We start from the raw sequence: 446 nt of genomic DNA, 5'->3' as shown, positions 1-446 counted from the left end.
AAAAAAAAAAAAAAAAAAAAAAAAAACCTACAATGAGATACCACCTAACCCCAGTCCGAATGACTAAAATTCAAAAAGAAAGAGAGAAAGAAAGAAAGAGAAAAAGAAAGAAAGAGAGAAAGAAAGAAAGAAGGAAAGAAAGAGAAAGAAAGAGAAAGAAAGAAAGAAAGAAAGAAAGAAAGAAAGAAAGAAAGAAAGAAAGAAAGAAAGAAAGAAGAAAGAAAGAAAGAAAGAGAAAGAAAGAAAGAAAGAGAAAGAAAGAGAGAGAGAGAGAGGGAGGGAGAAACAAATAATGATGTGGGCGAGGCTGTGGTGAAAAGGGAACACTTCTACACTGTTGGTGGGAATGTAAATTAGTACAGCCACTGTGGGGAATAATATGGATGTTCCTCAAACACCTACAAATAGAACTACCATATGATCCAGCAATTCTATTCCTAGGTAAA

This window comes from Tupaia chinensis, unplaced genomic scaffold, assembly GCF_000334495.1.
Source record: "Tupaia chinensis unplaced genomic scaffold, TupChi_1.0 Scaffold000130_1, whole genome shotgun sequence".
NCBI classification, from domain to species: Eukaryota; Metazoa; Chordata; class Mammalia; order Scandentia; family Tupaiidae; genus Tupaia; species Tupaia belangeri.
The sequence above is the reverse complement of the archived record's forward strand: the minus strand, read 5'-3'. Positions refer to the sequence as shown.